This window comes from Sminthopsis crassicaudata, chromosome 1, assembly GCF_048593235.1.
Source record: "Sminthopsis crassicaudata isolate SCR6 chromosome 1, ASM4859323v1, whole genome shotgun sequence".
NCBI classification, from domain to species: domain Eukaryota; kingdom Metazoa; phylum Chordata; class Mammalia; order Dasyuromorphia; family Dasyuridae; genus Sminthopsis; species Sminthopsis crassicaudata.
The window spans coordinates 590,137,797-590,156,738 of NC_133617.1; positions in this window are offsets into that span (position 1 = coordinate 590,137,797).

Genomic DNA, 18,942 nt, shown 5'->3' on the forward strand with positions numbered 1-18,942 from the left:
CGGCAATAAGAGCCGAGAAAGAGATTCAAGGAATTAGAGTAGGAAATGAGGAAATCAAACTATCACTCTTTGCAGATGACATGATGGTATATTTAGAGAACCCCAAAGACTCTGCTAAAAAGCTATTAGAAATAATTCAGAATTTTAGCAAAGTGGCAGGATACAAAATAAATCCACATAAATCCTCAGCATTCTTATATATCACCAACAAAATGCAACAGCAAGAGATACAAAGAGAAATTCCATTCCAAACAAATGTTGAGAGTATAAAGTATTTGGGAATCCATCTACCAAAGAATAGTCAGGAATTATATGAGAAAAATTACAAAACACTTGCCACAAAAATAAAGTCAGATTTAAATAATTGGAAAGACATTCAGTGCTCTTGGATAGGCCGAGCGAATATAATAAAGATGACAATACTCCCCAAACTAATCTATTTATTTAGTGCTATACCAATCAGACTCCCAAGAAACTATTTTAATGACCTAGAAAAAATAACAACAAAATTCATATGGAAGAATAAAAGGTCGAGAATTGCAAGGGAACTAATGAAAAAAAAGTCAGAGGAAGGTGGTCTAAGTGTACCTGATCTAAAGCTATATTATATAGCAGCAGTCACCAAAACCATTTGGTATTGGCTAAGAAATAGACCGGTCGATCAGTGGAACAGATTAGATACAAAGGATGAAAAAGGGTACATCTATAGCAATCTAATCTTTGACAAACCCAAAGATACCAACATTAGGGACAAAAATTCATTATTTGGAAGAAACTGTTGGGAAAACTGGAAATTAATATGGCAGAAATTAGATATGGACCCACACTTAACACCATATACCAAGATAAGATCAAAATGGGTCCATGATTTAGGCATAAAGAATGAGATCATAAATAGATTAGAGGAACAGAGAATAGTCTACCTCTCAGACCTGTGGAGGAGGAAGGAATTTATGACCAGAGGATAACTAGAGATCATTATTGATCACAAAATAGAAGATTTTGATTACATTAAACTAAAAAGTTTCTGTACAAACAATACTAATGCAAACAAGATTAGAAGGGAAGTAACAAATTGGGAAAATATTTTTAAAAGGAAAGGTTCTGACAAAGGTCTCATTTCCAAAATATATAGAGAACTGACCCTGATTTATAGGAAACCAAACCATTCTCCAATTGATAAATGGTCAAGGGATATGAACAGACAATTCTCAGATGATGAAATTGAAACTATTTCCACTCATATGAAAGAGTGTTCCAAATCACTACTGATCAGAGAAATGCAAATTAAGACAACTCTGAGATACCACTACACACCTGTCAGATTGGCTAAGATGACAGAAACAAATAATGATGATTGTTGGAGGGGATGTGGGAAAACTGGGACACTGATACATTGTTGGTGGAGTTGTGAAAGAATCCAGCCATTCTGGAGAGCAATTTGGAACTATGCCCAAAATGTTGTCAAACTGTGCATACCCTTTGACCCAGCATTGCTGTTATTGGGATTATATCCCAAAGAAATACTAAAGAGCGGAAAGGGACCTGTATGTGCCAAAATGTTTGTGGCAGCTCTTTTTGTTGTAGCTAGAAACTGGAAGTTGAATGGATGTCCATCAATTGGAGAATGGTTGGATAAATTGTGGTATATGAAGGTTATGGAATATTATTGCTCTGTAAGAAATGACCAGCAGGAGGAATATAGAGAGGCTTGGAGAGACTTAAATCAACTGTTGCTGAGTGAAATGAATAGAACCAGAAGATCTCTGTACACTTCAATGCTGTATGAAGAGGTATTCTGATGGAAGTGGATATCTTCAACATAAAGAAGATCCAACTCACTTCCAGTTGATCAATGATGGACAGAAATAACTATACCCAGAGAAGGAACACTGGGAAGTGAATGTAAATTGTTAGCACTACTGTCTATGTACCCAGGTTACTTATACCTTCGGAAGCTAATAATTAATGTGCAACAAGAAAATGGTATTTACACACATATATTGTATCTAGGTTATATTGTAACACATGTAAAATGTATGGGATTACCTGTTATCGGGGAGAGGGAGTGGAGGGAGGGAGGGGATAATTTGGAAAAATGAATAAAAAAAATTAAAAATAAAATGAATAGGCACAAAAAAAGAAAGAAAAATTATCCATGCATATTTTTGAAAATAAAAAGTTTTAATAAAAAAATTAATTGGAGGTTGTGGAGATGCACCTCAATTGGGGAATGATGGAACAACTTGTGGCATGCATATGTGATGAAGTACTATTGTGCTATGTTAAGGATCATGCCTGGGTGAAGAGGCAGGTCAATTCTCTGAGAGCCTCCACAGCTGTGAATCATAACACTTGAAGGAGTTGCAAAGCAGCCTTTACTTATGCAGATGTTCCTTGTGGATTGGGAATGAAATAAATTGGAGGCAGAGGGAAGAGGAGAGAGGTCAGAGAATGCAACTGCCTCTCAGTCTCCTTGTATCATTATCATCCTCTCACATGAAGAGATCCATTCTGTAGGTCTCTAGCAGCCACCTGCAGGTGGCTTCCATCTCACAACAGTGCTATAACTCATATCACAAAAAAGTGAGAGTAGTTATAGAAAACAAATAAACAAACAAAAACATGAACAGATGCTAAATGAAATTAGTAGACCCAGGAGATCGGTATGCACAATAATAGCAACATTGTAATGAGGATCAACTGGGAAATTTTTGGTTATATGTATTGGATCACCTGCCATCTATTGGAAAGGGTAGGAGGAAAACAGGGGAAATTTGGAACATATGATTTTGCAAAGGTCATTTTGGGCATAGTTCCATATTGATCTTCCAGTTCGCAACTCCACCAACAATGTATTAGTGTCCCAATTTTCCCATATCCCCCTCCAACATTTATCATCTTTTCTTGTTGTCTCAGCCAATTGACAGATGTGTGATGCATATGTTTCGTAAATAAAAAGCTTTAATAAAAAAGAAAAAGGAGAAAAAAAGAAAAATTTGGTTAATATGATCAATACAATGATTTAAGACAATTCCAAAGTATTCTTGATGAAAAAATGCTCTTCACCTCCAGGGAGAACTGATGAGGTCTGAGTACAACTTGAAGTATAATCTTCTGTCTCTATCTCTGTCTCTCTCGGTGTCTTTTTTCTCTTTCTGTCTCTCTTTCTCCTATCCCTCTCTTTGTCTCTCTGTGTGTGTATGTCTATCTCTCTCTGTCTCTGTCTCTCTGTTTCTGTCTCCCTCTATTTCTTTACTTTTTTTGTGATACGACTAATGTGAAAATATGTTTTGCATGATTTCGTATGTATACTTAATTGATATCATCTTGTTTGCTTTCTTAGTGAATGAGGGAGCAGAATTTGAAAACCAAAAGTTAAAAAGAAAGGAAATGTTAAAAAGAAATGTTTAGGGTTAACTAGATGGTGCAGTGGATAGAGCACTGATCCTGAAGTACATTTCCTTGCTGTCTGACCCTTAGCAAGTCATTTAACCCCAATTGCCACACACACACACACACACACACACACACACACACACACACACACACACACGGAAAGAAAGAAAGAAGTTTAAAAAATGACTTCAGAAAAATGGTTTCTCTTTTTCTGAGAATTTAATAATAATAATGATGACTAATATTTATATAGCACTATGTGCCAGGTATAGTGCTAATTATTTTTTTAAATTAAAGTTGTTTATTTTCAAAACAAATGCATAGATAATTTTCAGCATTCACCTTTGCAAAACCTTGTGTTTCAATTTTTCCTTCTCTTCCCCCCACCCTCTCCCCTAGCTGGCAAATAATTCAATATGTTAAACATATGCAATTCTTCTATATTTATTTCCACAGTTATTCTGTTGCACACATAAAAAATCATATCAAAAAGCAAAAAAAAAAAAAGAGAAAGAAAACAAATTTCAAGTAATCAATAATAATTTTTAAAAAAGGTAAAAATACTATGTTGTGATCCACACTTAGTCCTCACAGTCCCCTCTCTGGTTGCAGATTGCTCTCTTCATCACAAGATCACCCATTGGCCTGATCCACCTCATTGTTGAAAAGAGCCACGTCCATCAAAATTGATCATTGTAAAATCTTCTTGTGCTTTCTATAATATTCTCTTAGTTCTACTCACTTCCCTTAGCATCAGTTCATATAAGTCTTTCCAGTCCTTTCTGAAATCATTCTGCTGATCATTTCTTGTAGAACAATAATATTTCTTAACATTAATATACCATAACTTATTCAGCTATTCCCCAACTGATGGGCATCCACTCAATTTACAATTCCTTGCCATTACAAAAAGTGCTGCTACAAACATTTCTGAACATATTTGTCCTTTCCCCTTTTTTTATGATTTGGGATACAGGCCCAGTAGTAATACTGCTGGATCAAAGGGAATGCACATTTTGATAGCATTTTGGGCATAGTTCCATATTGATCTTCCAGTTCGCAACTCCACCAACAATGTATTAGTGTCCCAATTTTCCCATATCCCCCTCCAACATTTATGATCTTTTCTTGTTATCTCAGCCAATTGACAGATGTGTGATTGTACCTCAGAGCTGTCCTAATTTGTATTTCTCTAATCAACAGTGATTTAGAGCACCTTTTCATATAACTAGAAATGGTTCCAGTTTCTTCATCTGAAAATTGTATGTTCATATCCATTGACCATTTATCAATTGGAGAATGGCTTATATCCTTATAAGTTTGAATCAATTCCCTATGTTTTAGAAATGAGGCTTTTATCAGAACCCTCTGATGTAAAAGTTTTCCCTTTTTTTTTTTTTTTTTTTTTTTTTTTTTTTTGCTTTCCTTGTCTGTATTGGTTTTATTTGTATAAAAACTTTTTAACTTAATATAATTAAAATTATCCATTTTGCATTTCATAATGTACTCTAGTTCTTCCTTGGACACAAATTCCTTCCTTCTCTATAGGTCTGAGAGGTAGACTATCTTTTGTTCTTCTAATTTGCATATAGTATCACTCTTTTTGTTTAAATCAGAATCCATTTCGACCTTTTTTTTTTGGTAAAGGGTGTTACATGTGGGTCAATGACTACTTCAAATAGTCAAATAGTGAGTTCTAATACTAAAAACTAGGGAATTTGGGTTAATCAAACACTATTGACTATTGACTATTGAGTCTTGTAAACCTATTCCACTGATGGAGAACTCTATTTTTTAGATAGTACCAAATGGTTTTGATGGCTGCTGCTTTATAGTATAGTTTTATGTCTGGTATAGCTAGGCCACCTTCCTTTGCATTTTTTTCATTAATTCCCTTGAAATTCTTTATCTTTTGTTCTTCCAGGTGAATTTTGTTAATTTTTCCTACTCTTGTAAAGTAATTTCTTGGAAGTTTGATTTGTATGGCACTGAATAAATAGATCAATTTAGCTAGAATTGTCATTTTTATTATATTAGCTCAGTCTACCCATGAGCACTTGATATTCTTCCAATTGTTTAGATCTGACATTATTTGTGTGAAAAGTATTATTGTGTTCATATCGTTTCTGACTTTGTCTTGTTAGGTAGACTCCCAAATATTTTATATTATTTACAGTTATTTTTATTGGAATTTTTCTTTCTATCTCTTGCTGCTGGGCTTTGTTGGTAACATAAATGTAATCTTCTGGTTAGTTTTCTGGAGGTCTCTGGACTAGCCTTTGTTTCATCTGAGTAATCACCATGAGAATAGCCAAAGATAAAGTCCAAAAAATCTTTATTGTCTCCTCCACAGTGTTGTCTCCTTGCCTGGGGCCCAGGCTACCATTTTGGAGGTGCTCCAGAATGTGTCTTGCTTTCTGTGAGGGAGGCAGGAGGACTACCATGATGGTCTCTGTCTTCAAGTCCCCCTGAGTCCTGGAGCTTGTGCTCCAGCTTCCAGTCCTCTATCTTCCTCAAGTCTGTTCCAGTCCTCCAGCGTCTTGGTTTCAGTGGAGAAGCAAAGGAGGAGAGCCACCATGATGGTGTGAAATGGAACAAATGTCTCTCCTTGGCTTCGAGACCTTGAGCTCCAGCCTCCAGTCCTCTGGAGTCTGTCCCCAAGCCCTCTCTATGTCTGATTCTGTCCTCTTAAATACTCTATTACAATTAAATCCATTCATCATACTGAGTATGTCAATCATTATATCACTAAGGAACCATTATTTGTTGTAAGATTAATTCAGTCATACTGAACTAGAGAACTATTCATCACCATGCTAAACTAGATAACCATTGTCTTATAAATTCTACTTAGTTAACACCTTGTTTAAATCAATCATACTGATACTTAAGTATCCTGTCCTTTACACACAAAGAAATGGCTGATGATTTATGTGGATTTATTTTGTATCCTGCAACTTTGCTAAATTGTTTCTAGCAAATTACTTCTAGTAGTTTTTTAGTTGATTCTCTAGGATTCTCTTAAAGTATACATCTGCAAAGAGTGATAATTTTGTTTTCTCATTACCTACTCTAATTCTTTTAATTTCTTTTTCTTCTCTTATTGCTAGAGCTAACACTTATAATACAATATTAAACAGTAATGGTGATAGTGGGCAATCTTGTTTCACCCCTGAACTTATTGGGAATGATTCTAGTTTATCCCTATTACATATGATGCTTGCTAATGGTTTTTAATAGATACTACTGGTCATTTTAAGAAAAACTCCATTTTTTCCTATGCTTTTAATGGGAATGGGTGCTGGATTTTTTTTCAAATGCTTTTTCTGCATCTATTGAGATAATCATGTTTTCTGTTAGTTTGGTTGTTGATATGATCAATTATACTAATAGTTTTCCTAATATTGAACTAACTCTGCATTCCTGGTATAAATCGTACTTGATCATAATGTATTATCCTGGTGATAACTTACTGTAATCTCTTTGCTAATATGTTATTTAAGATTTTTGCATCAATATTCATTAGGGAAATCTGTTTATAATTTTCTTTCTCTGTTTTGACCCTACTTGATTTAGGTATCAGCACCATATCTGTCTCATAAAAAGATTTTGGTAGGACTTCTTTTTTCCCTTTTTTCCCAAATAGTTTGTATAGTATAGGAATTAATTGTTCTTTAAATGTTTGGCAGAATTCACTTGTAAATCCATCTGGCCCTGGAGATTTTTTCTTAGGGAGTTGATTAATAGCTTGTTCAATTTCTTTTTCTAAAATGGGACTATTTAAGTCTATCTCTCAGACCTGTGGAGGAGGGAGGAATTTATGACCAGAGGAGAACTAGAGATCATTATTGATCACAAAATAGAAGATTTTGATTACATCAAACTAAAAAATTTCTGTACAAATAATACTAATGCAAACAAGATTAGAAGGGAAGTAACAAATTAGGAAAATATTTTTAAAGTTAAAGGTTCTGACAAAGGTCTCATTTCCAAAATATATAGAGAACTGACCCTAATTTATAAGAAATCAAACCATTCTCCAATTGATAAATGGTCAAAGGATATGAACAGACAATTCTCAGATAATGAAATTGAAACTATCCACTCATATGAGTGTTCCAAATCACTACTGATCAGAGAAATGCAAATTAAGACAACTTTGAGATACCACTACATACCTGTCAGATTGGCTAAGATGATAGGAACAAATAATGATGAATGTTGGAGGGGATGTGGGAAAACTGGGACACTGATACATTGTTGGTGGAGTTGTGAAAGAATCCAGCCATTCTGGAGAACAATTTGGAACTATGCCCCAAAAGTTATCAAACTGTGCATACCCTTTGACCCAGCATTGCTGTTATTGGGATTATATCCCAAAGAAATACTAAAGAGCGGAAAGGGACCTGTATGTGCCAAAATGTTTGTGGCAGCTCTTTTTGTTGTAGCTAGAAACTGGAAGTTGAATGGCTGTCCATCAATTGGAGAATGGTTGGGTAAATTATGGTATATGAAGGTTATGGAATATTATTGCTCTGTAAGAAATGACCAGCAGGAGGAATACAGAGAGGCTTGGAGAGACTTACATCAACTGATGCTGAGTGAAATGAATAGAACCAGAAGATCTCTGTACACTTCAATGCTGTATGAAGAGGTATTGTGATGGAAGTGGATATCTTCAACATAAAGAAGATCCAACTCACTTCCAGTTGATCAATGATGGACAGAAATAACTACACCCAGAGAAGGAACACTGGGAAGTGAATGTAAATTGTTAGCACTACTGTCTATGTACCCAGGTTACTTATACCTTCGGAAGCTAATAATTAATGTGCAACAAGAAAATGGTATTTACTCACATATATTGTATCTAGGTTATATTGTAACACATATAAAATGTATGGGATTGCCTGTCATCGGGGGGAGGGAGTGAAGGGAGAGGGGGGGATAATTTGGAAAAATGAATACAAGGGATAATATTATAAAAAAAATTACTCATGCATATATACTGTGGGGGAAAAATTCTAAATAAATAAAATAAAATAAAATGGGACTATTTAAGTAATTTATTTCCTTCTCTGATAATTTGGATAATCTATATTTTTGTAAGTATTCATTCATTTCACTTAGATTGTCAGATTTATTGACATATAGTTGGGCAAAATAGCTCCTAATGAACTAATTTCCTTTTCATTGGTGGAAAGTTCACCCTTTTCATTGATCTTCTCTTTATTTTATGCAAGTGAGCATCTAGAGATATAAAATTTCTCCCGAGAACTTGTTTGACTGCATCCCATAAATTTTGGTATATTGTCTCATTATTGTCATTCTCTTGGATTAAATTATCGATTGTGTCTATAATTTGTTGTTTCACCCACTCATTCTTTAGGATTGGATTATTTAGTTTCCAATTGATTTTTGGTCTATTTTTCCCTGCCTCCTTATTACATGTAATTTTTATTGTTCTACAATTGGAACAAAAATGCATTTACTATTTCTTCCTTTCTACATTTGATTTTGAGGGGTTTATACTCTATGGTCAATTTTTGTATAGGTTCCACTGGGGGGAAAAAAATATATTTCTGTGCCCCTTAAATTTTCTCCAAAGGTCTATCATACTTAACTTTTCTAAAATTCGATTTATCTTCTTTCTTACTTATTTTGTGGTTTGATTTATCTAGTCTAATAGAACAAGGTTGAGATCCTCAACTAGTATAGTTTTGCTATTTTTTTCTTGTGGCTCTTTTAATTTCTCCTCTACAAATTTGGATGCTATACCACTTGGTGCATATATGTTTAGTATTGATATTACTTTATTATCTATGATACCCTTTAGCAAAATGTAGTTTCCTTCCTTATCTCTTTTAATTAGCTCTCTTTTTACATTTGTTTGATCTGAGATCAGGATCACTACCTGTTGGGTCCAGCTCCTGTAATGAGATGAAGGGTGTGATGATCAGGAGGCCAAGCAAAAGAATTCAATTAGAACTTTTCAAGTTTTATTAATCAAGAGCACGAATATATATGTATCTGTGTGTGTGTGTGTGTGTGTGTGTGTGTATATATATATATAAACATATATATATAAACATATACACATACACATCTTAAATGCTAATAGGTTTGATACAAGTACACTCTTTTAAAATTCCTGTAGCTCAACAAAATCTACTATGGTGTAAATGATTAAATCCTTTTAGCCCCGGATCTTGGTTACTTAGACAGAGATGTAAATAGTTGAGATGCACATCAAAGTTTATTATAACATTGTCTCAGGTTTCTTTCTCCCAAATACCTTTAATCTCCTTGTGGACATTCTTTCCTGTCCTAAGTTCAAAGGTTTGGCTTTACTATGTTGAGTAGTGTTTACATTTTGTTTCTGTCACTAGAATTCCAATTTATAGTATTACCAAGCATGTCTCTGCTATTAATAAGAGAAATGTTGGTGAGCAAGTTATAGGAACATTACCTCCTGACCCTCTACAGCTACCCCTGCTTTTTTTTTTTTTTTCTTTTTCTGCTGAAGCATAATAGATTCTGCTCTTGGTTTTTACCTTTACTCTGTATATATCACTCTGCTTTAAATGTGTTTCTTGTAAATATATTATTGTAGGATTCTGGCTTTTAATCCAGTCTGCTATCTGATTCCATTTTATGGGAGAATTCATCCCATTCACAATTAAAATGACTAACTGTATTTCCTGCCATCTTATTTTCCCCACTTTCCCTCCTATTCAGTGTTTTACTTCTGATCACCACCTCTCTCAATCTGCCTTCCCCTTTAACAGCTCCTTCTCCTTTCTTATCCCTTTCTCCATCTACCTCTGTTCTCCCTATTAGACTCTCCCTTTCCTCTCCCCTTTCCTCTTGTACTTCTTTATAGGGTGAGAAAAGTTTCTCTACCAACCTAAATATGTCTGATAGTCTCTTTTTGAACCAAGTCTGATGAGATTAAAATTCACACACTGTTCATTCCTCTCCCTTCTTTCCCTCTATTGTAATAGGTCTTTTTTTTACCTCTTTATGTGATGTAATTTATTCCATTTTACCTTACCTTTCCTCTTCTTCCAGTACAATCCCTTTTCCACCCCTAGGTTTTTTTTTTATATCATCACAATAAAGTCTAATTTTACCCATACCTTCTAAGTATATCCCTAACATAGATTTAGTGTTAAACATATCATTTTCTCATATAGGGGTGTAAACATTTTTTAGCTTTTAAAAAACAGGTTTTTTCCTTTCCTTTTTACTTTTTTATTCTTCTCTGAAGTCCTGTATTTGAAGATCAAATTTAATGTCCAGCTCTGGTTTTTTCATCAAAAATAAATGAAAATTCCCTATTTCATTTAATGTTCATCTTTTTTCCCTGAAAGATAATGCTTTATTTTGCTGGATAGTTAATTCTTAGCTGCAATCCAAGCTCCTTTTCCCTCCAAAATATCATATTCCAGGCCCTTCAGTCCTTTTAAGTGGAAACTGCCATGTTCTGGGCAATTCTGATTGTGGCTCCTCGATATTTGAATTATTTCTTTCTGGCTATTTGCAGCATTTCCTCCTTCATCTGATAATTTTGGAATTTAGCTATAATATTCCTTGGAGTTTTCATTTTAGGGTTTCTTTCAGGAGATGATCAGTGGATTCTTTCAAGGACTATTTTACCCTCTGGTTCTAGGACATCATGGCACTTTTCATCGATTATTTCTTGAAAGATGTTGTGTAGGCTCTTTTTTTTTTTTTTTTTTTTTTTTTTTTTTTTTTTTAGGTTTCCAGGTAGTCTAGTAAATCCTTACATTGTCTCTCTTGAATCTATTCTCAGTTCAGTTCAGATCAGTTGTTTTCCCAATGAGATGTTTCACATTTTCTTCTATTTTTTTCTTTTCTTTTTTTTGGGGGGGAGGGGTGTTTAACTGATTCTTGATGTCTAATTGAGTCATTCACTTTCATTTGTTCAATTCTAATTTTTAGTGAATTTTTTTTTTAGTTATCTTTTTTACCTTTTAAATGGGTTGTTTTATTCAGTGGATTCCCCCCCCCCCACTTTATCAACTTTTTTTTTTTTTTTTTTAAGGGAGTTATTCTCTTTTTCCATTTCACCAATTTTGTTTTTCAAGGAGTTGTTTTCTTTTTTCCATTTTGCCAAATCTATTTTTAATGTATTATTTCCTTTTCTCATTTTGCCAAATCTATTTTTTAAGGAGTGATTTTTTCAGACAATTTCTATTTTCTTTTCCAAAGCTCCCATTTTCTTTCCCCACTTTTTTTCTCTCTTTTAAGATCCTTTTTGAATTCTTCCTAGAGAGCTTTTTGAATTGGAAAGGAACTCATATCACCTTTCAATTCTTCATTTGGAGATGTTTTGCCTTTAGTGTCCTTAGGGTGTGAGGTCTTTCTTCTCTCTGTCCATAATAGCTATCTATGGTCAAAGTTCTTTTTGCCTTTTTTTTTGTTTGTTTGTTTGTTCATTTTTAAAGGTTGAGGTCTGCTCTTAGGGCAAAGGGAAGATTGTCCCATGCTTCCTCTACAGGCGACAGCAGCTTCATAATGCTCTGGGCCAGTGCTGCCAGCTTCCTTTCCATGCTGGGTGAGTATGGCCAAGTCCCACTTGTTATGCTGGGACTCAGGGGCTCACTATTTGCTTTCTGTAGTTATGTTGGAAGTTTCACAGCTCATTTGCTGATCCTCAGACTTCTGAACTAGGACAGAGTAGCCAAATCTACTAAAAGCTTCCCAGGAGATTTCTCCAGCATGTGGAAGCTTCTCTGCCCTGGGTATACCTGCACTACACCTTTGTTGGGCTACCTCTCCTTGCCCAATTGAGACACACCTTTTCTGAAGTTATTCCAAAATATATTCTGCTGGAAATTTGTTACATTCCAAATATTTGAGGCTTGATCTGGTATTGATTCTGAGGGAACTCAGGAAGAGCTCAGACAAAGACCTGTCTACTCTTTACCACCTTGGCTCTATTCCATATTATCATTTTATAGAAGAAAATTCAAAGAAAGAAAGAAAAAGTGAAAAATGGTGTGATTTAGTCTATATTCAGATATGATCTGGAGCCATTTTTTCATCATGTATCCTTTGGGATTGTCTTGAGTCACTATATTGCTGAGAAAAGCCAGTTCATTTATAGATAATATATTTTAGTGATGAAGAAAGCCATATACACCCAGAAAGAGGACTATGGGGACTGAGTGTGGATCACAACATAGCATCTTGACTCTCTGTTGTTTCCTTGTATTTCATTTTGCTTTTCTTTTATTTTTTTTTTTTTAGTTTTGATTTGATTTTTCTTGTGCAGCACAATAATTGTATAAATATATATATACACATATTGGATTTAACATATATTTCTATCATATTTAACATATATTGGAATTATACAATGATCAATTCTGATAGACATGACTTTTTCCAACAATGAGATGATTGATGGCCAGTTCCTTGTGACAAAGAGAGCCATCTACACCCAGAGAAAGGACTGTAGCATCTGAATGTGGATCACAACATAGTATTCTCACTCTTTTTATTGTTGTTTACTTGCATTTTGTTTTCTTACTCGTTTATTTCCTTTTTAAAAAATCTGATTTCTCTTGTGCAGCAAGAGAATTGTAATAATATGCTTATGCATGTTGGATTTAACACATTTTTTTTTTTTTTTTTGAGGCTGGGGTTAAGTGACTTGCCCAGGGTCACACAGCTAGGCAGTGTTAAGTGTCTGAGACCAGATTTGAACTCCCGTCCTCCTGAATTCAAGGCTGGTGCTCTATCCACTGCGCCACCTAGCTGCCCCCTTTAACACATATTTTAACATATTTAACATATATTGAATTGCTTGCCATCTAGGGGAAGGGATGGGGGAAAGGAGGAGAAAATCTGAAACACAAGGCTATACAAGGGTCAGTGTTGTCAAATTATCCATGCATATGTTTTAAAAATAAAAAGCTTTAGAAAAAATTTTTTTTAAAATATTGGACTAGTTTCCATCTAGGGAAAGGCATGGGGTAAAGAGGTGGAAAATTGGAATACAAGGTTTTGCAAAAGCTAATGTTGAAGAATGATCCATGTGTATGTTTTGAAAATTAAAAAACTTTAATAAAAAATAAAACAAAAAATAAATATGGCCTCAGATGCTTCCTAATTGTGTGATCTTGGACATGTCACTGAATCCCAGTTTCTCAATTACAAAATGGGGAAACACTGGAGAAGGAAATGGTAAAGCCCTCTAGTATCTTTGCCAAGAAAGCCCCATGGCTGGTCCATGGGAACATGAGGAGTCAGACATAACTGAACAGCAAAAACTGGAGATAATCTTGTTGTATGTATATAGGAATGTATATGAACTTAGGTCTTCCTGATTAAATGAAGTGCCTATCCATTGCTCTACTTACTTGTCCCCAGATTCTGATTTATTGAAGCCCATCTCTTTTCCTTTTAATTTTTCTCTTAAGTTGGCATCATGATAAAAATGGTTATTATGTTATAAAACTTATGTATGTCTTTGCTTAATCAAAATGGAGGAGGACTACAAAGGAATACCTAAGATAAGAAAGAAAAAGATTTGAGATTGTAGATTTGCCCAGAGTGATTATTTGGATGGAGGCCAAGAACTCTAGAATGAGAATTATTAATTCATTTTACTGGGGGGCAAGCCATATTTTTCCAAAGGTAGAAATTTTTCATGAATTTGCCTATGCACTGGAGTAACACCTATCTTATTTCATTCATAGAGGCAGATAAAGAGAGCAAGGTCAAAATTTTTGGAATAATCCCAGTACCACTTCACCCCTACATGAGAATAGTCAATGTTTCTCTTAGTTTTCAGTGGTACAGTAGACATTTGTAAGGGACTGCTGGGGGGGGGGGTAGAAATCATGTTCTGTGGAGTTGAAATTGAGCAGGGCAGCATATGCAAGTAGCATTACCTTCATTACTCTTGATAGAAAACTTCACCTTGCCTTCTTAAACGGAATTCAGATACTCCACATATCCTATATACTATGTGCTTAAGCCAACGTTATTTTGGAGGAATAAAGTTGATGGTTCATAGCCACATCCTTTAATAACTTTTCACAATATCTGGTTAGAATGCCACTTCAGATGACTTTTTCCATTTAGGTATACAAAATAAGTCCCTCTACCCTCTAATTGGTGGTATCTATTGAATCAGAAAATGATTCTTGTGATAGTCTCAAGAGGAACTTCCATTCTTTCCTACAAGGTGAAGAGAAAAAAATGTCTCTGGTCTGATATGGTCTAATTTTATCTCTTCTCTCTCCTATTTCAAATTTTTATATAGTTCACATTTTGGCTGCCCAGAAGGTCATGTGCCATTTATAATATTGTTCATGTATTTCTGACTGCTCTATAACACTCTGTATGAAACTAATTCAAACACCATCATCTTGTGAAAGCTTTTTACTTTGCATAGGTAGTAATAATAGATAGCATTTTAAAGTTTAAAAAGTGAGTAAGTAGATGAGGAAAGTGAGACAGAGAGTTTGAGTCATTTGCCCTAGGTCACATAGGTAATATGTATGTGAAGACAAATTTCAACTCTAGGTCCAGTATTCTAACTGTGTAACTCTGGGCAAGTCACCCATATTCCGTTTCCTCAACTGCAAAAGGAGATAATAACCAGGATTCTGGTGAGGATCAAATGAGATAATATTTATTTTTATTTGTCTTTCTTAAAAGTACTTAGCAGAGTGCCTGGCACATATAGGTGTTAGATAAATGTTTATTTGCTTTGTTTCATTACCCTTCCCTGCCAAACCCTACCCACCTCTTCTTCTCCACTAAGAATTTCAGTCTAGAAAAGACCATGTTTTATCTTCCGTAGTGCTTTGTACATGATGAATCAATATTTGCATCAAATCAATGACATTAGGAATAATATGCCTCTATAGTAAACATAATTTAATTTTTTCTTTTTGGATAGTTCAGTTATTGTTTTGAATTTATAGTTTCATAATCTTTGTTATGTAAGAATTAGGTCAGGCATGGTTTCATGAATCATTGAGGAAGGCAAGGATATATCCTTTATTCAAAATGGACCAATATTGGCACCAATCAATCAGTTAATAAGCATTTATTAACTATCTGCCATATTCTACACTCTGTGCTAGGCACTAAGGATACGAAGTATTATTCATAAGAGCAAACACCAAAATCTGAAATAGTTTTTAGAAAGAAATTTATTAGGACATTTGTTAGAAGACTGTGAGCAGAAAAGGAGATAAGGCTTCCTCCTGTCCTGGCTTTGCAACATTTATACTATGTAGGATTTAGACATGCGAACCACACTTACATAATAAAGCAAAATTGCCAAGAGAGCTTGAAATCAACAAAGAGTGATAAATATGAGTAATTGTAAATATCCAATAAAATTTGGGCAAAGCCAAAATTTCACTTTTCATCAGATCATGTAAATCTTTCCACATTTTTCTGAAACCATCTAGCTCATCATATCTTATAGCACAATAGTATTCCATCACAAACATACTTGTTCAGCCATTCCTCAATTGATGGCCATCTCTTCAATGTCCAATTCCTTGCCACCATAAAAAAAACAAAACAAAACAAAACAAAAAACACTATAAATATTTTTTGTGTGCACATAGAACATTTCCCCATTGAAAAAAAAATCTCTCTCTTTGGGATACAGATCTAACAGATCTAGCAGTGATATTTATTGCTGGATCAAAAAGTATGCATTTTTATAGACCTTTAGAGACAAATTCCAAATTGTTCTCTAAAATGGTTGGATTACTTTATAACTCCACCAACAATGCATAAGACTGGTCTTAAATTTTTTCGCACCCCTCCAATATTAGTCATAGCCAGCCTGATAGATGTGAGATACTTGTTACAATTTGCATTCTCTTATCAATAGTGATTTATAGCACTTACTATTGATAGCTAATTTTTTTCTTTTGAAAATTATCAATAGGGAAATGACTCATATTACAAATTTGACTCTGTTTCCTATAAAATTTGTCTTTATTTGTATCCTGAGAGTTCAGCATTATGTTTGCATGTAGTAAATATGTAGTAAATGGACTGTCGGGGGAGGGGGGAAGGCATTTGAGAGATCAATAACTATACCTATAATGTTTACTTTATTAAAAACCTTTTTTTGCTTTGTAAAATCTTTAGGATAATTAGCTCTACTTATGCCAAGTCTTTTTTGAAAATATAGGAAAGGAATAGGTTATCCCTCCCTCCCCCAGCAAACCATATCTTTATAGTCTCAAAAATAATTGATAGCTTCAGAGAATACCAATCATAGCTTTTCCCCTTAAACAAAACCCCACTTTTTTAGCATCAAAATTCCTCTAGTGATTCTGTAGATCAGCAAGTTATTATTGCACAGTAAATGAAAGCTCTATCTACAGAGAGGAAGGATGTATGTTTCTTCCTCGGTTCTTCAGGAACAAGAATGAGTTTAGCTGCTCTTCAATGCCGCTTTTCTTTATATTGTTGCACTCATTGCATATATTGTCTTTTTGCTTCATGAATGAAGCAAGTGAAATGAAGAAAACTTCATTTTCTTCTCCCTAAATTTCTTTTATCATTTCTTAGGCATATTTATATCCCCCATTTTACAGATGAAGAAACTAAGGTCCAGAGAAGATAGGTGACTTTCAGACATTCAATTAATTAAGTGGTGGGATTAGAAAATAAATTCAAATATCCCAAAATCCAAGTTAAGTGGTCTTTTTGCTGTGTCATCTTGCTTGATTTACAAACAGGAATAGAGTCTGTTTGCTGATTAATTTTGGACTAAATATTATATTTCATCTCTATTCTATTCATCTCTTAATGTAGTCTTTTAAAAAAGAATTTAACACAAATTTTTACATCAATTATGCCACTAATAGAGATAACATATTATGATATTATAAATAATATAACATTTAATATAATAAATAATAAAATAATTATGCACTAACTCACTGTTCTATAAACCCCTTTCTGGAGGTTTTCAGGAACAGAGAAATTCATTGGCCTGTTTTGTTGCTGGCTAAAGTGGAGTATTTGTCTTACCTATTATTAAATCTCAATGAATGTGTGTTGTATTTAGTCTTGCAAATTAATGACTCACTATATTACACATAAGTGACCCTGGGCTCTTGACAATTATGCTAATAGAGAAAAAGCGCTGACAGATTTGACCAAGCTTTGATCCCAGCTTAATGACTGATTATTTTACCCTATGCACATATTTTTGGGGTATGGTTTTATATTCCTCTTAATTGTATACATGCAAGTATGATAGAAATAACAAGTGTTGCCAACAAAACCTAGTTTATTTTAAGGTCTCAAAGTGGGGAACCCAAAGTAAAGATGTTTACTTTTGTTATTAAAAAAAAAAAAGATTATGCCATATAGTGGAATTGTGCAGAATCTCAGAGGACAGATGGGATTTTTGGCAAATGAGTGGGAAGTCTGACGGCTGGCAGCACGGGTTGGGCTAATGCCATGACATATGGTGCTGATAATATTTCATTCAGTTAAAGGAAATGTCATTTAGTCATTAGTCATTAGTCTGAAGATATCTTAACCATATTAAAAAATGATGTAACAAGCCATGGCAGCCATGTCACCAAGCATCTCTTCAGGCAGTTTTCTGATATCACTATCTAATGTTGAAAGTATTTTTATCCAAAATCTTTGCTGATGTGAGAAGTTGCTGTTTTCTGTACTATTAATGTTTTTAATCATAGAACATACATAACATAGAGATGATATAATGATGATGATTGTGATCTTCAGGTTTGTCTGTGGCTGAAAAGAAAACTGTGGGAATAGCTCTTTTCCATACCGAGAAGCATTCAGTCAGTAACTATTCAGTGCCTACTATGTCCCTAGCACTGTGCTAGTCACCATGAGAAACCCCACCCAAAGTTTCTCAGAACCTACATCCAGTGTCAAAGACTAACACACATGAAATAGTAAACAATTTATCTTCAGCACTTCAAAAGGCCCATGATTTATTTGATTGGTGTAGACTCTCCCCCGTCAATCTGGATTGAAACCTTTCTACACTTTAGTAAACAATTCCATGACTTTCTGTGGTTAAAAAAAAAAAAAAAAATCATGGCAGTTAATTTCCTTGTATGACCTTAGGCTGATCCTTAGATGACAGACTTACCATCTGTCACCCGATCCATACTTTCCAATTGGATGAGCCTACCTGAGCTTGGACTCAGAATAGCCTTTGAGAATACAAGCATATAATTACATACCAAATCATATGGTAAGGAGGTGTGAGGGGAAGAAAGGAGAGATTCAAAGTGAAAGTAAAAGACAGTGCAGGATGATCTATTCTAAATGAGCTTTAGCTATAATTATGATTAAAAGGGAAATAATTTCAAATTCATTTCTTTCTAAGCTAGAATTGTTGGTTCTATTGCATCAAGTTTCATAAGAGCATTTATGAAGTCTTTCTTTTATGGTCCAGATTCTATCCTGTCATTTTTGCTACAAACAAATTAGTCAATCATCTCAGAAGCAGAACTTGAAGCCCAGCCTGCCTGT